General features: G+C 45.2%; 1 protein-coding gene and 1 long non-coding RNA gene across 2 annotated transcripts in view; one reads left to right on the top strand and one right to left on the bottom strand.

Moving 5' to 3' along the window:
* LOC118091682 (ubiquitin-conjugating enzyme E2 E2) overlaps window positions 1-18,599 on the top strand; it is a 124,317-nt gene that overhangs the window by 83,805 nt on the left and 21,913 nt on the right. The gene's annotated exons all lie outside the window — the stretch shown is intronic.
* LOC132592852 (uncharacterized) lies at window positions 7,579-11,175 on the bottom strand. The gene is made up of 2 exons (XR_009558377.1): window positions 11,032-11,175; window positions 7,579-8,073 (listed from the first exon to the last, which is right to left on the bottom strand). It is a non-coding gene; the product is annotated as an uncharacterized LOC132592852 (long non-coding RNA).

Below are 18,599 nucleotides of genomic sequence, written 5' to 3'. Positions count from 1 at the left end.
TCATTTGTTTCAGGTTTAATTTTTTTTATTTTAAACTAGGTTGGCATTAATTTGAACAGTAAATGTGTTGACTGGCTGAAGGAATTGTCTTTTTTTCCCCTTAAAAGATTGTTCATTAGTCTGTTCAATGCCTGCTTTCTATCAGTTTCATGTCCAGAAAGAACTTATGGTAATAGTAATGAAGGTAAATTCTATACAACATAATTTGATATTTTTTTCTTATATATGAAATGAACCCAAATTAAATAAATAAGCAAAATAATCCATTAAGACAAATATTAAGATGAATCTAGTAAGATGATTCTGAGAAAAGGGCACAGGTCTCTTAAGTGGATAAAGTGGCATAGGGAGTATCTAATATGTTTGCAAGAGACATATTGCAGTTAAATATGAACATCTTTTGAGTAAACTATTTAAAGGATATGAGTATCACCTTACAAAGGTGGAAAGACATGGGAATTTTAAGGATATGTCATGGTGAAAGGAATCTTAGATATTAAAGAAATCACCATTGTGGTGTTAGATGCAACCAAAGCCTTTGATAGGTTGTGTGTCCATATTTATTTGACGTAATTTCTTTTTTAACATTTCCCCACTGATTCTGTGATGGGTAAAAACAATCTGTATGACTCAATTAGCAAAGATTTATAATAAGCTGTCAACTGACAAGAGAATTACACCTAAGGAGAGGGGCAAGACAGTGGGGGGCCTGTGTCAACATTATTATTTACTTTAGCAATACCTTAGCTTGTGTAATTAGAAGTGACACACAGAGATACAAGGAATAAGAATGAGAAATGGCCAAATGAAGATCTTACTATACATAGATATGTTATCTTTCAAAAATCCAAGAATATCTCTGTCCCACGTATTTCATGTAGTACGGTCTCTATCTCTGGATACAAGGGTAATTAAAACTGAGGTCATTGCAGCTAATCTTGACATACAGGATAAACAGCAGATCACACAACAATGTGAGTCAAAGGTAACAAATAAAGCAGTAAAGTATGAAAGGTGTGAAACTGGTGGAAGATGTCAGTAAAATAGGTAAAATAAATTGTGAACTTTTTCGGCAGGGCTGCAGAGTCTGCTTATAGTTAGAGCAAGTTAAACTGATGAACTGCAGGGATTCATGCCATAAAAATGATTATCTTGCCAAGATTTTTGGTTTTGTTTACCACTTTACTCCTCTCTATAGAATCAAGAGAATTTAAAAGCTGGGTGAAGAGCTTAGAGAACTTTATTTGGCAAGATAAACACCCTAAAATTGTCAGTAAACCATGACTATGCAAGCATCAAAGCACAAAGGAGGTTTAGCAGTCCCTAACCTGACTATGTATTATGAGACTGCACAGCACAGCTAACATGGTTGAAACTATGGCTATCGCAAAAGGAAGAGGAAGATCTCTATCAACTTGCAAAGCTACGGTATTTATTGATGACCCCACTGTAAATCAGATGTGAACACCAAAGAGGGAGGAGGTCTTGAAATAAAATTGAATTCCCTTCTCAATTGTTTAAAATGTGGGACTAAATATAAAACAAAACCGAGCCAGGAAATCTCATATATGTCATCTGCAATATGGCATCATATTTTTAAGGAGAAATAAGATATCAGATTTTATGACTTGGCAGTAGGATGAGATGTCATAATTTGGAGAATTAATCCAAGATGGGCATGAAATCTCATTGAGCTCTGCTAGGTAGAAACCACATTGGTACAAGTGTTTCCAAATCGGGAGTGACCTGTTGAAATTACTGGTGCCAAGATGGGCATGTAAATAGGAGACAGCTAAGGAGCAAATTATGAAAGCAGATGCGAAAAATTATGTGAAAACTACACATAATTGATAGCGGAAAAAGAACAATAAACAAAGTGAAATGGGAAAGACTGCACACAGAGCAACTCTGGATTAAATGTGGATTCAGGTAGATAACCCTTCAGATAGTTTATCAGTTAAAGAAGCCGGTGGTGTAATATCTGCTTGTATAATAAGATTTACTGGAGAAGGAAAGTGGCAATCCACTCCAGTATTTTTGCAATGAAAACTCCATAGACATTAAGAAGGAGAAGCGTTGAGAAGAAATTTCCAAGGCATGCTCAGGTTCATGGGGTCACGGAGAGTCGGACACGACTAAGATGACTAAAGGACGATGAATAAGATTTACAGTACTGTTCAATTTTATTGGTGAAGACGTACATAAAAGACTGAAACCACTAGTCTCTTTTTTAATAATGGCTACAAATGTCATATGGGCCAGAAAGTGGAAGTATTGAAATATCCCAACAGTCTCAGAATGGTTAATAAAATGTTTTGAGCTGATGGTTATGAACAAATTGATGGAATGTGTACAAAGGAAGAAAGGAAAAAGGAGCAGGTTGTAGCCTGCAGAGTGATGGAATTGTTTTATTGATTATTTGGATGTACAATAGGGAAATTATTTGGAAAAACATTTGTTTATGTAGTGATGATGATGATGATGATGATTTATCATTTATACCACACTCATCTGGCTGGGTTTCCCCAGCCACTCCGGGCGGCTCCCAACAGAATATTAAAAATGTGATAAAACATTAAAAACTTCCCTAAAAAGGGCTGGTTTCAGAATATCTGTGCCATAGATAAATTAATAAATAAAACTAAAAAAATCTGTTCATTTAAATATCAAATTCTTTAGGATTTATATTGAAAAGTAAAATGCAGGTGTGCAAGTGTGGCATCAAAATTCTGACTGCAGATCCTACTACAAACACTGGGCATATTGTGACACATTGGTAGTAGAATACTTTTTATTAAAAGCACAGGAGTGGCAAATCTGTGGCCCACAAAACTTTGTGCTTTGAATGTGTGGCACATACAAGGAGTGTGTGCTGGCCGCTTTGACCATGACCACCACTCCAATGCAGCCCTTGAAGCATTAGCTAATGCTCAACATACCTTCTGGCTTAGAAAAGACCAGCCACTTCTGTGCTAATCATCTTGTGATTCTAATGATAACAGCTATTGATTCCAGACACTCTAATGAGCTAGTATAGATGCCTGGGGAGAGTGATTTTTGCAAACTGTTTCCCAGCAGTGAGCATGTGTGAATGTTTTGGCCTCTATTGGTTCAATCTATTTAGATCTGGTTTGCACATGATGCTAAGCTAAAACTCACAGGGGGAAATTGTGGGCACTTCATTTGTCCCTGGTCCTGCCGCCGCCAAGCTAACCAGAGCTTAGCCACGGTTTGGCTTAACTGCATCCACTATGTCTCCCTCCCTCACTATGAGCTATAGCCAAGGTGTATTCTTGGTTTATTGAGTGTGGTTCATCTGGAGGAGGCAAAGCATGAGCCTGGGTGAGTTGGGGTGTACTGCTAAGCAGAATCATGGCTTCACTTTGGGTACTGACGCAGCATTACTGGGGGAGGAGCGAAACAGCCATGATGTTTGCTCATTCATGGTTAGGTTAGCCATGGTTGGCCTTAGTGTAATGTGCGAAGCTGGCCAATATGCGTGAATGTGCCATTTTAAAGCCAAACACAGATTTAAATTGATGCCTATTTGACTAAGCTCTCCCAGGGGAGATGTTTTTTGTTTGTTTTCAGCCTATCCATGGCTTCCTTTCAAAGCATGTCTACTGTTCAAAAGACACTTAATCCTAGGGAAGTTGCTTATTGTCTGTCCGGTCAACAGGCTGCTCTACGGAAACAATTCCGTGAAACCTGAATTGCCTGAAGGTCACAAAAAGGGTCTTGCTTTGCTGCCTTTGCACACAAGAGTTCGTATTCTGTAGAAAGAAGTCCGAGCTGAATGGAATGTTTTTGGTTTTTTTGTTATAGTGAAGCTCTCTTTCTAAGCCTTTGAAGGCTTCAAGGCCCACTTTCCAATCACGGGAGCCATTTGACCTGGTGTTCTGTTGGCAGGAGAGACCTCCAGCATCAAATGAAAGTTAATATCTATTTGACAGTTGCCAGGCAGATGACATGGTTGTCACAAAATTATAATTACTCAAATACTATCTATTTAGAGGTCACACAAATTACAAAGAAAGTGTGATGTATAGAGGATTAGCTGTCTATCCGCACTGGACTCTATGCCTGGAGTTTGAGTGGTTGGACAAATTGCTATGCAAGCCCACAGAAGAAAGCACTTGTTGTGAAAGGAGCTCTCTAATTTAGTTCTAATTAACACTCGACCGGCAGCTATTGAAAAAATGCATTGCATTTTATTTCCTTAAAGTCCTTATTTATTAAGTTGCCCAAAACAATATGAAAAATATAACCAGAAAGTCACATGATTATTGTATAGTGTTGCCCAAAATATCAAAATAGTTTGCTGTAACTGTTAATTTGCATGTGCCATTGTTTGCTTGGCAAGAGAGGGTTTGTTTCACTTCTGTAGATGACATAAGTATTTAGCTGAGTAGTTCAAAGAAACTATTTAGCTTAGCTTAGTGTTAAAGAAAGTGAAGATTTCTCCCCGCTTTCCTTTTATGGAAATTGTGGAAATAATTATTCCCCCAATCAGTCTACTGTGTGTGAACACTGGGATTCGAAAATATTTTTTTTAATGTATTTAATGTAGCTCATAGTATAACCATTGTGCACAGTTCAAGGTTCTTTCAGACTACATTTCTGCTGCAGCTCTTCATGCCCCCTGAAGTACTTAGGGAAAGAAGAGCATATGATACAATAATTTGTGACTCCTATATGTACACAGAAGTGCTTTCACATTGTGCACAGAGCTGTTTGGACTGCAGCCTAGAAACGTAAAATGCTTGCTAATGTGAAGCTTGCTATTAAAAAAAAAGAAAGTAAGTGATTAAAACATACAGAATTCTGTTTTAGTTTCTTTATCCACACAAACTGTCTAGTAAATCCTTGTTCTTCTATACAGTACTTGTATCAGATTCGGACAAGGAAGGACTAGAGCTGTACATTTTATTAAATGTTTCCAGACTCTGTTCTGATTCTGCAATCTTTATTTTTAATGTAACTGACTGAATATCAGTAATGTTTCAGTTGTATTTTCTGTTTAAAATGCTTTCTTATTTATATGTGTTAAGGGGAATGTAAGTTGAGCGGTCATTGTTGCATAATAACCAGCCATTGTACACATTCACCAGGCTACAGTCAGCAGCAGTTATAACAGTAGAGAGCTAGCAACAAGTAACACCCCAAACCAGACTTCTTGGACCCAAAAGCAGTTTCACCAACCTAGGGAATTCACTCCATAAAAGTAACAAAGAACCAGATATAGAGGATTGATTTGGCACACCACCTGCAAATTGAACACCAGTGAACAACCCACAATTCTCCCAAGTATGGATATCACCGGGAGCTGTGATTAGCTCAAAATCCACAGCATCTCTTCATTACATGAGCAAAAGAGGAGGGTGGGGAAGAAGGGGGACTGGACTCTCTGAGCCCATTGTAGTGGGGAACCATGGTTTCTTGTATCTGAACTGAGGCTATTTCCTTTGCACATCCAGCTGGACATGGTAGCATGAAGTTTAAAAAGAAATGTCATTAAATGCTTTCATTTATTTTATTTAAAGTCAAGCAAGTACCATAAGTATACCATGCCATATTTAACCTGATCCATAATATGCCCTGCTCTGAAGCGAATAAGTCTTATAAATGTTTATCTAGGGAGAAATAATTTGCCTTGGGTCTATGAGGGATTTTACTGTAGTCTGGAAACTATTGTGTGTCGAGGCTTCCCAGAAAATTACCTTAAATAACTCACAACTGACAACAGAATTATGGTTTGGTTTTTGGCAAATAATTTAGGGCCACAACTTTATTAAATACACAATTTAATCCGAGTGTTGGCTTAGGCTTTTGGTTATTCACTCGTCCTTCCTAAAGAAGGACTATCCCCATCTGTCCATCCAGGACAGGACTCAATCAGCTGTCCCCTTAGGACAGGACTCACCTCATCTGCCCCACGTGGCAGGACTCACATCAGCTGTCACCATTGGACAGGACTCACCTCATCTGCCCACGTGGCAGGACTCACATCAGCTGTCACCATTGGACAGGACTCACCTCATCTGCCCACGTGGCAGGACTCACATCAGCTGTCACCATAGGACAGGACTCACCACTGTCCGCTTGGACAGTTCCTGCTCCGACTTCCGCATGGAAGTCAAGTAAACATACCTGGGAGTGAGGAGGTGGCTGCGCCCAGTCATTCCCTCCTCACCTTCACCAAGAATGTTCCTCAAGGCTCTTGCTCTTAAAATTGGGCCCACCATTCCCGCCAATGGCGGGATGGTAAGGACAAGAGTGTAAGCCCCGAGATTCCTTTAACGGAATACTTCTATATGGAGCAAACGGAGGTGAGGGTAGGCATCCGTGTGCCACCCCCTCTACCAACCGATTAACCAACCAAAAGCCTAACCGCCAACCTAACAAGTTGTGACAATTTGCTAGCGCAGTAGGCGAAAACCAAGAGGCACAGCCAATCAGCCAATTGGAAAAATTCCTACTGACCCCTGAATACAGGCGGCCCCGAAGGCAATAGCAATGTCGTGCTAACCTGCAAGAAAGAAAGGGCGGGTGGGAGGGGTTCAAACGCCAGGCAAAAATGTGACCAGAAAATGGTGGACGCAGCTTTAAGAGGGGCCCCACCAACCAATCAGATCCAAGGAATTTGCATACACACGCCCCCCATTACTCAGCATGAGCTGTGGCCTTACACAAACCAAACCCTAAGCTAAATTTCTTAACAGCCCTACCACAATCCGCTTTATATTATATGATATAAAGCGCTTTGTGTGTCGAGGCTTCCCAGAAAATTACCTTAAATAACTCACAACTGACAACAGAATTATGGTTTGGTTTTTGGCAAATAATTTAGGGCCACAACTTTATTAAATACACAATTTAATCCGAGTGTTGGCTTAGGCTTTTGGTTATTCACTCGTCCTTCCTAAAGAAGGACTATCCCCATCTGTCCATCCAGGACAGGACTCAATCAGCTGTCCCCTTAGGACAGGACTCACCTCATCTGCCCCACGTGGCAGGACTCACATCAGCTGTCACCATTGGACAGGACTCACCTCATCTGCCCACGTGGCAGGACTCACATCAGCTGTCACCATTGGACAGGACTCACCTCATCTGCCCACGTGGCAGGACTCACATCAGCTGTCACCATAGGACAGGACTCACCACTGTCCGCTTGGACAGTTCCTGCTCCGACTTCCGCATGGAAGTCAAGTAAACATACCTGGGAGTGAGGAGGTGGCTGCGCCCAGTCATTCCCTCCTCACCTTCACCAAGAATGTTCCTCAAGGCTCTTGCTCTTAAAATTGGGCCCACCATTCCCGCCAATGGCGGGATGGTAAGGACAAGAGTGTAAGCCCCGAGATTCCTTTAACGGAATACTTCTATATGGAGCAAACGGAGGTGAGGGTAGGCATCCGTGTGCCACCCCCTCTACCAACCGATTAACCAACCAAAAGCCTAACCGCCAATCAAGCCAGCCCTGGCTTGCCGCCAACACTCAGAGACCTAACCAACTTTTTAAACCCTCAGACACATCACGCAGCCAAATGTCATACCCATCAGGGGATAAGTGAACCCCATCATCCCGATATAAAAGCGGGGCTCTAACATTAATTGCGGGATGACGAATCAAACTCCCCCCGATTTCGTACACCCGTTTGGATGCTGCGCTGTTAACCCTCTTCCTAGCTCTTTCCCCAGCCAGAGGAGGAATATCACCCCGCCATTGCATCCTCTGCAACATTTGGGACCAAAAAACGACGGTATCAGGGAACCAAGTCCTTATCTCCAACAAATCTCGTAGGATAGCCAGGCGAAGAGATAACGGGTCCACAGCGGGGATGTCATTTTCTCCCAGCTGGATCACCAGGGCGGACGGGCACCCGAGCAAGAGGGCTTTGCGCCGCAGCAAAGGGAGAAGCTCCCCCCAGCGCATGCCCCTCTTGCCCATCCAGGTCACTTGGATGTTGGATGGAAGGCCAAGTCGAGGACCCAATGGCGTTTGGCCAGCGCGAAGGCCTGCCCAATGGACTATGGAATGTCCCACCATCCATATGTGCACGTCCGCGAGCCCTGGGAAAACATTGGAAAACAAACGACAAAGTTAGGAGCGCTTCCGAACATAAGATCTATACGCTGCAGATTTCCACCTGCCCAAATCCTTAATAGCATCAACCGAAAGACCCCAGTGGGCCGCCGTAGTGGCGGCCCCAATGCGAAAGGAATGAGGAGCGTAATTAGCGGCCACGCAACCGCATGCCGCTATCACCTTCCTCATAACTCTAGTAAATTGCAGCCTAGTCATCGGGTTACCATCCTGATGCACAAACAAGGGGCCCTCCCCAGCTGGCCTTTCCGCCAAGAATTTGGCTACGTCCTTAACCGGGCAGGGGCCCGTCTGCCCCGTAGCAGGCAGTCGCATTACTGCTCCTTTACCAGCCTGGTCGGTCTTGGAACTCCGAATCGTGATTAACAATTCCGTTGGCGACAGACGTATGTCCTGGAGTAGCAAACCCCCTGGCACCCCCTGACGCATCTGACCCCCTACAATTTCACCAATTCTCAAAGCGCCAAAAAAGGCCACTGAGAAGGCGGCCGAAAACAAACGGGCCTCATATTTAGACCAACACACCACCCTAAGCTTCAATCTCATTTTAGTGAGAAGATCAAAAGAAATCGGGTTCCTGGTAGGGGAACGGGGAGGACAAGGCCTACCCCATCCCTCCATGGCCTTACGCACCACAAATTTGGCGCAAGGGTCCCTATTAAAAAACAATTTCGAGAAAAATGAAATGGCCGCAGACTGGAGCTTTATGGTCCTGGCAGCCCTTCCCAGGTGAAACAGGTGTGCCAAATATTGAAGCACCTGGGAAGAAGAGGGGCGGGCCGCTCCCTCCACCGCGAGCGACTGACTGCGAAAAGTTAAAAAGTCAGTCCAAGCTTTTTGATAAGCCCGCAGGGTAGAGGGGGAAACAGAAGCAGCTACTCCCTGCAAGACTAGCAGCTGCCAAGGTTCCAAAGACGATCCGGGAAAATCTCCGGCTGATGTTGTGCGTCTGGAACCAGGGACCTGAAGCGCTCCATCTGAAATCGTGACAAAGCGTCAGCTATATCGTTGGCCACGCCCGGGACAAAACGCGCAGAGAAAATAATGTTAAAACGCAGGCACTGCAGCACGAATGCCCGCAGCAGAGCCGATACCCGAGTTGACTTAGAAGATTGTTTCGCAAGGACAGTCACCACAGCCTGGTTATCTGACCAAAAGCATACGCGGCGGTCCTTGAAGTCGTCAACCCAAATATGGACTGCAACTGCTATAGGAAAGAACTCAAGAAAAGTTAAATCCCGCGTGATTTCAGTGTCCCGCCAAGCAGGGGGCCATCTTTGTGCGCACCACCTGCCATTCCAAAACAAACCAAATCCCAGGGAACCCGCCGCATCGGAGTGCACTTGGAAATCGTTGTGCAGGTTTAAAACATCCTGCCACAAGGATACCCCATTGTATTCCTCCAGGAATACCAGCCACATCCTCATGTCAGCCTTCTCACCCTGCGATAAGCGCTCGAAGGCCGCACAGGCTACGGAGCAGCCCATTGGCATGGCCTTATCAAAATAATAGGCGCCTTCAAACTGAAAGCCCAGCAACCAAAAATCATGCGGATGAATTGGTAATAATCGGAAAGCCGATTCGATATCACATTTTGCCAACAAGGCCCCCGGCCCAAACTTTCTGATCATTTTAATTGCCTGGTCGAGAGAAGCGTATTTGACCGTACAAAGCTCCGGAGGGATCACGTCGTTCACGGACGTGTCCCTAGGGTGAGACAAATTATGAATGAGCCGAAACTCACCCGGAGCCTTCTTGGGGACGATTCCCAAGGGAGAGAGGTGCAGATTGGGAAAAGGCGGAGACGCAAAAGGACCAGCCATGCGCTGGAGGGCTATTTCTTTATTAACCTTCCGCCTTGCGACCTCGTGCATCTCTCTCACCGACTTCTGATTCCTAGGATTCCTAGCCAGGGGAACCGAAGCTATCGGAATCCGGAACCCGAAGGAGAAACCATCCCGAAGATATGCAGCCGCCTCAATATTGGGATAGGAGGCTAACCAATGTTTAAGGGCCGGTAACTTAATGGGAGAAAAAGCTAACTGAAGCAATTCACTTTGATGTGGAAGCTGCGGGGGGAGCGGGGAGGGCAGGGGCGGAACCCCTTGGCGCCTGCCTGAATCCTCCCCGACCCCCACGAAAGGGCCGCCGGCCCGCATAGCAGTTAACAGCCGGGTGGCTACCGCCACACCGGTCACAAGTGTGCGCATAAATACACCGCGGGCGCTGACACAGTCCTTTATTGAAATCCCAGCAGCGCAATTTAGGTGCCGCCTTAAAAGGCTGGGTCTCAGCCCTTTGCTGCTCGGCGGGTTTCCGTGAAACCGACGGAGCCACATACGTGGTCCAAAGGTCCAAGTCTTTCCTGTCAAAGCGGGCGGTGTCAATTTTTGACGCCCGCCTGCGAAATCTTTCATCAGAAGCAATTGCGGCCGCTTCCCCTGCCATGTTATATGCTGACCTTACGATGGACTGGTACACGATAAGGTGTAGAGCCCTGCGGGGATATGCCGCTACTACTACCCCGGAAAAAACTTGATAACAATCGAGCCAACGCTCGAAAGTCCGCTCCACCTTTCTCCCCCTGCCTTTCTTCTTAGTACCAACGAGGGCGTTTTCTTGCTCAGGGACCACCTCCTCTGGTGGAGCTAAATCAAAAATGTCTACCTATTTACCATCCAATATCCTAGACCTCAATTTAGAGGACAAGTGACTGCCCGGAATAATATCCCTAGTACTGTTGGTGGAAACCGTGGTTTCCGGGACCAACTCTCCGTCGAGACATTCTTGAACAGCTCCATAACGAGCACGATGCGAATTCGCTCGACGAGCCCAGGCCCAACGAGGAAGGCCAGAATCCACTTCCCCGTAAGCCCAGTACAACCCCATAGAGTGATCAGAACCCTCGGAGCTAGAGGACGAACCTGAGGTGGTCGAAGCCGAGGTATCGTCCTTGCGCCTCTTTGCCCGCCTCCTGGAACGACTTTTGTGACGACGTTTTCCGCCACTCGACGCTCTAGCCGGCACTGGGAGGGCTTCCTCGCCGGATGCCGACGAAAGCCCCTCGCGCCGCGAGGCGACGGCAAGAGTCTGGGATGGAGCAACGGGCGAAACAACAACATTAGAGGAGGCCCCCGTCCGCCCCCCCCTGCCCTTGCCCACTTACTCTGCCCTTAGCCTGCCTCGCCCTCCTGGTGCGCCGAGGCTGCTTCCCCTCACTTCGTCGTTTGACGGGAGGGGGCGCCGGCACCACCATAGGAGTGGAAGAGGCATTCGGCATCAGAACACCAGAAGGCCCCACGAAGTCGTCATCCGACGAGTCAACTGGCCCAGACGTGGTGGTCTCAGGCAGTCCCAGAATGGTCGCCATGGGGGACAGAGGCTGCGACGCCGCCACCGTAGCTTGCCCAGGGTCCAGGGATACACCTGCAGAGGTAGAGGGGGCAGAAAGAGGGTCTGGGCCTTGCCGGTCTGGAGGCATGGCCGTAGTCGCCGCCTCCCGCCCTGCTTCCAGAGGTAAACCAGCAGAGGTCGAGGCGGCAGGATGAGAGGCCGGGTTCTGTAATAAGGCATCAAGCCCAGATCCAAGCTGGGCCAGGGCCTGTGGGTCACCAGCAATGCTAGCGATGAATGCTTCCACGCGACCCGCTGCCTGCGAGGCTGGCGAACGCAGCTTCTGCGAAGCGCCCTTAATGACCCTCTTAGATTTCCCTGAAGTGGATGGGTGGGCCGCCATCCTGAACTATTAACTACTTGGAATAACAAGCAAACACACGTGGAATCACACAGGGGTGCGTATTACCACTTTAACCACTAGGCGGCGTCACCCCACCCCTCAAATATTGGAGCCTTCCCAACCAATCTGCAAAACTAACTGCAAAATATTTGGGGACACCCAGGCCTCTGAAAGGCCCCAGGGAAATCAGTTAGACTTGTATTGCAGGCTGGTGTAGGCCGGACCCCGGCACACGCCCCGGCCCCCCCCCTAAAAGGGAGGGAGAGGGAAATGCGCAGGCCAAAGCCAAACTCCCACCCACGCAACCAAATAGAATCCTTAACCAGAATACGTGAAAACTAAATTAACGTGAATTAAAATTAAATTGAATTAAACAATGGACATCAATTAAGCCAATTAAACAATGCAAGAAACCCAAAACGCAGGCCAAGCAATGTATTCCCTATCTATTGGGAAGGAACAGTATCAAAACTAACAAGGTGCGATAACCCCCTTGAGGCCAGCCGATGGCATAGAGAACCTAAAGTAGGCTGCAGTACTCAGGCCTCCAATTAAAGGCAAGGAGTAAAAGTTTTTTCCTTTCACTTAACCAAAGCAAGCCCACGCAGGTCAAAGCCAATTATAATCCAATGGAATCAATTAAGATTCCTAAATAAAAGGATATAAATTAAATCAAGTAATTAAAGGAAACCAATAAGTTAAAATGACCCAATAAGCTAGTCAGGCAACACAATAAAGTCAAAGCCTGCTCAAGGGACTTCAATATAGGCTGAGGGAAAAGGCAATTAAATTTGTAGGTGTAGTAACAACTCGTGGCCAGTAGATGGCGCCAAACGCCCAGAAACTGGCTGCAAGCACTCAAGCCTCGAAATAAACTGCAGCCAGGAAAAAAAATTTTCCTCAGCTAAAACAGATGCAAACAGAAAACAAACGCTATACAGGACACAAAAACTAGAGGCCCCCCAGGTGAATCAAGTGAGGGGACCCCCTCCCAAGGTCCTAAAGACCCAGCAACCCCCCTCAAACCGCTCCCCCCAATGCACAAGCAGCAGCTCTCTGCTTAATAGCAAAGGGGGTTGCAAGCATTAAAATGGCGGACGCAGCGTGCAAACCAGGCACAATAACGGCCTGGCGCCCTCCCAATGATGCACCCCCACCCCGCAGGCACCCCAGGGGGGGCGGCAAACGCCACAGCCCCCAATAAGCCAAATTAGAGGCCCCCAGCAGAGCGCAAGCAGCCTCAATGCTCCTCAGCCGGCAACAGCCCTATTAACCACCCACGTGGCTCCAGCCCAGCCCAGCCCAGCCCCAGCAGGAAAACGGCCAGGCAAGGAGCCAGGAGCCAAGGCTCCCTCAGGGTACCAAGGCCCCCTTGCCCACCAAGAGCCACAGCAGGCTAGCCAAGGCAAGCGGGGGGGGGAATTTAAAGAATTTAAAGGAATCTAAAGGGGGGTGCGCCCTTTAAATAAAGTGGGATGCCTGTGCGGGGGGGGGGGACTCCCAACGCCCCTAGCCGAGGCCGAGCCGTAGGGGAAGGGAGTGGGGAGGGAGGGGAGGGGGAGAATCAAAACGGAGCTAAATAAGGCAGTAAATGAAAGCTAAAAATCAAAAGCAAGCAATAAGCTGAATAAATCAGCAAATTAAATAAGCCAGATACAACCAGACTCCAGGAATCCAGGAACGCTCTCTTGCCAGACAGGAACCGATAGAAACACACAGTTCAAACGCCAGGCAAAAATGTGACCAGAAAATGGTGGACGCAGCTTTAAGAGGGGCCCCACCAACCAATCAGATCCAAGGAATTTGCATACACACGCCCCCCATTACTCAGCATGAGCTGTGGCCTTACACAAACCAAACCCTAAGCTAAATTTCTTAACAGCCCTACCACAATCCGCTTTATATTATATGATATAAAGCGCTTTGTAGATACCGGTATAAAGTATGTATCCCTTAGTACTATGCTACATTCTGGTAACAGCGGCATGATTTAAATTTTTTGCATCATACAGATTTATTTTGGCTATGTATGTTGATATTTTTTATCACACTCTTCTTTGACATTTCACTTGCGATATTTTTGTCTTTAAAAATGTCTCCTCCTATAGTCAGCCTTAACCTAAATTCAGCTGCAGAAGAGTTTAAATATACAGCACCCACAGGATCAATGGCCTTAATCCTATGGCCTCTTGAGCATAGTGCAATGATCTGCTGAAGAGGGGAAACTTAAATGCATGAAGTTTATAAGTTCCTGTTTTGCAGAGACTAACTTTTCTTTCATTAAAGTAACGGGTCTCTAGTTTCTGAGTTGATATAAAATTTAATACATATAGCTATAATATTTGTATGATAATTCTAAATTAGAGTAATATGAATTGTTGGTCATAGGAAGTACAGCATCAGTGTAAATAGATTGATGATCCTAGATCAGTGATGGGCAACCTTTTGAGCTTGGTGTGTCAAAAAACCGAGCATAACTCGGGTGGTGTGTCACTTCGAGAAAAAACCATAATTTTGTGATATTTATAGTTTAAATAACAAAAATGTATAATTGTAATATATAACTGTATTTAATAAACCAAAAACTAATTAATTAACCAAACCAAACCAAACCAAACCAAAAAACCCTTATTTATCACAAAGTGCCCAGAGTTGTTGAGCTTTTTGGGGGGGAGCTGCTGACCAAAGTTTTGGAGGTTTTTTTTGGGGGGGGTGCAAAAGTTGCTTTGCTTTTTTGGGGGGATGCCCCAAAGCTGCTGTGCTTTTTTGGGGGGGGAGAACAGAAATAAATGACAAATAATACCTTCGCTGGAACTAACACGCAGCACCGACCTAGTCTTCCAAAGCGCAAAAAAACCCAGCACAGAACAGGTTAAAAACAAACGCTGTTGCACCCAATCATAGTCTGCCAAAGTGCCAGGAAAAAAGCACAGAAAGGGTTAAAAAACCAATCTAGTTACCAGCAGCAACAACAACAAAAACGGATCTGGGTTTTATGGGTTTTAACGGCAGAGACAAGCTGTAGCGGAGACAAGCTGTAGGAGGAGCGGGAGAACAAATGGGGGGGGGACAACAACAACAGCGTGAATGGGCCGATGGGGCGCGTGCCAGCAGTGAGGGCTTTGCGTGTCACGTCTGACACGCGTGTCATAGGTTCGCCACCACTGTCCTAGATTAAGAGAGGCAAGCAATACTACCTATATTGTAAATGTTGGGAAAGAATGTGAAAAGAGCAAGATGATAGTGAATTATTTTGAATTGTATGACAGGTTCCTGTGCATGTAGTCTTAAAATCAGTTTGCCAGTGTCACAAAATTATTGTTGTAATAAATTAATAGTGTCATTGGAAGTGTAATCTGGGCTAAGGTTTTGTTTGATTCATTCATGTATAGAGTGTTAATATAAGGAAAAAGGTACCCTAAGGCTATATCAAGGGTGCCACTTCTATATGTAATACTGTAAATAACTATCACCTTTTTTTACTAAGAAGTGGCTCTGAATAAGAATTACTGTGACACAGCAACAAAAGATAATTCTGAAAACAGAGTAACAGCCTTCCTACTAAAGCCTCATTGAAATGAATGATGCTTCATGGGCAGCACATGATGGATTGTTCCCTTGCTTTACAAGAGATGATAGTATTAATTCTTTAACATTTTCCCATCCTTCATCCACTTGCATACCTAGCTGTTAGATACATGTAGGAAATATTGAGGAGCGATGCTTGTATAAAAAGCATAAATCCTCACCTGTGTATTCATAAACCTTATGATAGTTAACTAAAATAATTTTTCAAAATATTTATTTCCACTGCTGATACTGTTCATTTATCATTCGTACTTCATACGGTGGTTAAACCCTACCGTGCTTTTCAGTGATGGTGTACGTCAAAACCCCGATACTTGTACTTACACATTTCCAACTACAGTATGAAGGTAGCTATGCCAAGTTAGCCATATTTGATTAATGGATCAGACCCAGCTGTCCACAACATTTTCACAGCCTGGTTTTGGGGTCGGGGTGGGCAGAGAGAAATGCAATTTTGTCACATTTGACGTTTGTGTCCCTATCTTTATATGGGCTTATCTGTATTGTATTCTCATAAGAAACCAGTGAGTTCAGTTAGACTGATGTCTGGCCCAAGGTGAACTCTACTTACGAACCTCTACTTACGAATTTAATGCGTTCTGAATGCACATTTGTAAGTCGAAAAAAATTGTAAGTCGAATCTCATAGGAATGCATTGGGAGAAAAAATTCTTAAGTAGAAGCAACCCAATATAAAAATTCGTATGTAGAAAAAATCCTATCTAAACCGTATCCAAGATGGCGGACGGAGCTCCATTCGTAAGTAGAGTTATTCGTAAGTAGAGGTACCACTGTACTCAGTTGCCAGGTGTCCATGGAAGGAAGGTGGTGCAGCATGCATACCTTAAGAGCAATTTGGAGCCAGGCATTTAGAGGTACAGTATAGGCTTCTTTCGTGGGTGGCAACCAAATAACTTGGATCTGGTGGTTCTGCCTTTCTTTTCTTCTTTGTAGCTGATAAATCAAGCACTTTCCAGTTCTGCCCTCGGCATGAATAATCTCTCTCAACTGCATCTCTTAAGAATGTAGCGCACACGTGAAATGAAAGCTGTGTTTTTATTCTATTATCTAACAAATTGTTATGCTATGAAAAATAGATTACTATTAATAAACAAAATTTTCTTCTAAAAGCAAGAAATATGCACATCGTTGTGAGGAAGCAGCTGCTCTCCCTATTAGAATGGGGACTTGGCAAGTAACATAAATTTTTTAAAAAAGATTACTTCTAAAGACATCAAAAACATTGTAAAGCTCCAGAATCTTGTCTGAAATATGCAAACATAAAAGGCAGAGGGGTTGATTCACTATAATATGAAAGTAGTTTCTCTCTTTTTTGGCGTTTTATTTTATAGAGTGCAGAAGAAGCGATAGTTTGGAAAGTTGGAAATGAGTCAGAGGCTTGTACACTTCATTCCTGCTCTCGTGCAACAACCCTTTCTGCCTCTGTTGAGCTGTAAATGGATGTACCAATGAGCACTTGCTCTTCAAACCAGAATCTTAAATCCACTTCAAACAAGGGTTTCTCATTCAGAAAAGGAAATTCTGGTTTGGAACTGTAGCTTTATGAGCGGGAATTACAGTTCCCCATGATTTTTGGGAAGAAATGTGTTTTAAGTTTATGGTGTGTATGTACCCTCACATCCATCTTTGCATTTATTTGTTGGACAGACATTTTCACAAAAGAGGCTCAGGCTGTGTACACACAATATTTTATTCTAGAATCAATGTTGACTAAATATTTTTTTCTATATAGTCCACACAGAATCTATATCTATATCCATGAGTGCTGAGCTTACTCAGGAGTCTTTGGTGAGGTTGTCTGTGTACTTACTTTGAAAAAGCTTTTGACAGTGTCAAGTAGCTCACCTCTATCTATATGCTTGTTGACACACTCAAAGAACTCTTAATAGGTTCTCGTTTGGCTTCAGAAAGATTACCTATTCTATCTGCTTTGTTTTCCTGGAACATGCTTTTCATCTATATATATATAAATGTAGAAGGTCCATGTTTGTTAAAACACAGTGTTCTCCGAAACCGCTTACCCAATCGTTCTCAAATTTGGCCACAACCTCACATTCCCCTACGGGAGTGTTTCCATCCACTTACATTGGATAGAACTAACCTAGGACAGGTAAAAATCCTGGATTTTTGTTTTTAAAAATTGCACCCTCCAGTGGACATCTAACTCACACATGACAAAAATACTTCTACAATCCCCCCCACTCCCCATCCAAACCCAGCACCCCGACACACAACCCGCCCCATAGACCACGCCCACCCTGAGACCAGGCCGATCCCCATCCCAGACCGTCCAGGGAGCAGGCTGCTCCACAGCCCTCGCCCACCCCGGAGATCGCATCGCCACCAGGGACCAGGCCGCCACCAGGGACCAGGCCTCTCCCCATCCCTCGCCACCCCAGGAAACCACCTCCATCCAGGAAACCAGACCACTCCACAGCCCACACGCCCACCCAAGACCTAGACTTCCCAGGGAGGCAGCCCTGTCCGTAGCCCTCGCCACTGCCACCACCACGCCAAATCCCCCTCAAACCAAGGGACAGACTGGACGAGCCCGACCCACACCGTGAGCCAGGCCAGACCCCGACCCTGACGCCACCACCTCCACAATGGAGACCAGGATACCCGCCTCCTCCCCTACCACAAAACAGACCGGACCACACTGACAACCCCACCACACTGGTCAGAGGTAGACCGGACCCCGCCAGGAATCACAGAGATGAACCAGGAAGATGCAGGGTGGGGGTGGGGGGAGTCACACAGATGAACCTAGGGGTGGGGGGAGGAGGGGGGTACAGGAAGGGGGATCAAAGCACTCACAGGGATATGCCGACCGATTGGGGGGCACTGCAACGCGTGGCAGGGTACAGCTAGTTTAGAATAAGAGGTAAGAAAGACAAAATGTGATAATGCCACTATAGGTATTAATGCAGCTCATATTCATAGGAATTAATATGGCTTAGCATGCAACCTCTCCCATGTGGTCCTAGGTGGTACAGTTACTACAGTACCATAGCTGAATCTCCAGATTGGCTACCCATTATTGCCAACAGTAAGAAAGAGACACAGGTATTTTCTATAACTAAATGTTAAGCAGATCCATCAATATGAAGCCCCGAATGCTTGTCTCCCTAATGAACAGGAGATGCTA

The sequence above is a fragment of the Zootoca vivipara genome, chromosome 12, assembly GCF_963506605.1.
Source record: "Zootoca vivipara chromosome 12, rZooViv1.1, whole genome shotgun sequence".
Lineage (NCBI taxonomy): Eukaryota > Metazoa > Chordata > Lepidosauria > Squamata > Lacertidae > Zootoca > Zootoca vivipara.
The sequence above is the reverse complement of the archived record's forward strand: the minus strand, read 5'-3'. Positions and strand labels throughout refer to the sequence as shown.